Source organism: Cryptomeria japonica, chromosome 7 (genome assembly GCF_030272615.1).
Source record: "Cryptomeria japonica chromosome 7, Sugi_1.0, whole genome shotgun sequence".
Taxonomy (NCBI): domain Eukaryota; kingdom Viridiplantae; phylum Streptophyta; class Pinopsida; order Cupressales; family Cupressaceae; genus Cryptomeria; species Cryptomeria japonica.
In genome coordinates, this window is record NC_081411.1 from 552,845,141 (window position 1) to 552,848,111 (window position 2,971).

The following is a 2,971-nucleotide window of genomic DNA, read 5'->3' on the forward strand; positions in this document are numbered from 1 at the left end:
GGACAATTGAAATAAATAAAAGTATTTATTTAAATGAGGAAAGACTTAGAGGAGGATTAATGAATTAATTAAATAAATAAGAATTTATTTAATTAATAGAAGAATGAGGATAAATAATTAATTAAATAAAAATATTTATTTAATTAGACAAGACAATTTTTGGTGTCTACATTTTGCCCCTCTTTGAGACAATGCAGCTTGTCGCGTTGGCTCAAAGAAGGAAAACTGGTACATGCCCAAGACATGCATGATATGCCCCCTCGAGATATTGGATGAAAAGACTGAGAGGGGTTGCAGACAATCTCTCGATAAGAAAAGAAAGACTAGAAAATAATTGACAAGATAGGGTGACAAGGTCACGTAGGAGAAGAGACTAACACGGGAGACTAGGGTTAAGTAGCCTATAAGATAAGGCCACAAGGAAAACATCCTCATTTGCATCCACACACTTAAGAGATCAAAGTGAAGAGAGAGAGCTTAGAGAAGTCAAAGAAGTCAACGACGATGGATAGAGTCCATAGGTTCGATCAACTCTGGTGATATCAGAGACCAGATGACATGGGTGAGTTGATAAGTACCTCAAAGCTTCTTTGTACATTTTTGTATTTATTGTTGGCATTAATGTATTTTAGGGTAGATAAACAAAAACGCAAAATTGGTGTTTTGCACTAGAAACGTGTCTAGGCCGGTGCCAGGCATGTCTATGTAGGATAGTCGTGTTTAGGTTAGTTATGGCCACGTTTATGAATGTAATTGCGTCTATGTTCAGTAGGAATGAGTCTATGTGCAAAAGGCACGTCTATGTCACAAAGGTGTGTTTGTGTAGGACATTGGGATGTCTGTGATGTTTAGGTGTGTCTAGGGAAAGAAATCACATTTGGGTTGATAAAAACCATGTTTGTGTCTAAGTGGGCACAAGTCGACAGTTTTGTGATGAACATACGTTGTCGATTGGATAAGCTGTAGAGAGGATACACTCAAGCAGGCGCCCTAGGAGGATAAAGTGAAAGACATGCTAGAATTGACAATTCTGTGATATACATACATTGTCAATTGGATAAGCTGCTGAGAGGATACACTCAAGCAGGGCCTCTAGATAGGATCAAGTGCAATGTGATAAACATATACACTAGGATCTAGCGCTATGCGATAAACATAAGCACTAAGATAGGAGTAGCACTGTGTGATAAACATGAGTACCACTAGGATTGACATGATTGGTTTGGTTGGGTGTAGGACTACTTGTCCCAGATAGAGTCTAGAGAGCGATTCCCTGTGATACAGAGGTTGCGACCAAAGTTGACCTTTGAGGAGTGGGCAGCCGTCGAGGGTATTGGATTGAGACACATCATGTATTTTCCTGAGATTCAGGTGAATAGAGGATTACTGATTGCTCTAGTAGAGAGATGGCACTCTGAGACCTATTCGTTTCATTTGTCAACTGGCGAGATGTTAGTTACTTTAGAGGATGTTTACAGGATTGTGAGGATACCGATCCACGACGAGCTGGTGTGGTATGATAGAGAGGGAGACATGGATACAATGAGATGAGTCTTTGGAGACCTAGAGCTAGAGATGAGATCGAGTCATGTTAGTTGGGATGTAATGATAGCTACTAGACGCAGACTACTGATAGTAGTCGGAGGGGTGATTAGTGGTTACCTTTGTCCAGATAGGGTGACACGGGGTATGCCTATTGGTTGGGGGAGGACTCTAGAGACATTGGTGACAAAGCACATTAGATATGCATGGGGTCCATGTGTATTGGCATATTTATATCATGAGCTTCACCAGTTTGTGTATCTCAGTGGCTGTGGGTTAGGTTGCGGGGTGACTCTACTACAAGTGTGGTCATATGAGCACATTACAATGACGAGACCGGTTCAGTTCAGAGGGAGAGGGCATGGACAATACTACACACACTTAGACAGTATGATCACTTCCCAACCACAAATTGGGAAGGTGGACTATTGGAGATGGGTTATATATGACATAGCTAGTGCCATATGGAGACCTTATCTAGACTGTGAGGAGGATTCCATAGAGCTACCTTATGTTTTCAAGAGAAGGTATCTGATTGGGCGGATGCCTTATATACTTGACAGGCATCTGATTGATAGGGTATGTAGGAGGTTTGGGTGGCAACAGATGATGCCTTGGGGTTCAAGAGAGTTTGCATGGATAGTGCAGGAGCAAGCTCACTGGGGGCCGATTTTGTCTTATGACGTTGCAGTGACACAATTCGAGAAGATGGTTTAGATGCCTTGGGATCTACTGAGGGATGTTGTTGATAGAGGTATAGATGCAGAGTATGATGCTTATTTTGCAACACATCTAGTACCCAAGTTGAAAGATCCAGATGAGCCTGTGGCAGTAGAGGATGATGATGATGAGGATGATGATGATAGGGGTGGAGGGAGATGGAGGAGGCTGAGGAGGGGAGTAGCAAGGAGGGTGGTGAGGATGAGGATGAGCTACTAGCGCTGCAAAATATTGCAGCAAGACAAGTTGATAAGATCGAGGATCTCGAGAGAGACGTGACTTGATTGAGGCGACAATTAGCAGATATGTAGAGGGAGAGAGATCAATCCATGCAGAGGTATACTAAGGCTGAGGAGGCACTAAGGACATGCAGGAGAGAAACTGAGGACACAAGGGATGGATATGTATATGTCCTATAGGCAAGAGAGGAGATATCCTACTAGGGAGATCTGTATTCCTCCAAAGTGGAGGGCAAGGAGCTTCAGGAGAGCTTCTTGGACTACCACCACAAGGGGGAGAGACAAACAACAGGCATCCAGTGGCAGGTTTATGGGTCTACTCGCACCACCAAGAGGAGGAGATGAAGGAGGTGATCCTAGAGCAGGGACTTTGAGAACTCAGATTCCTTCGAGACCAACTAGCTCTGAGGGAGGGTCTTCATCATAGCTCTCTTGGATCCATTTTGTATCAGCTTTTGTATGATGATGTA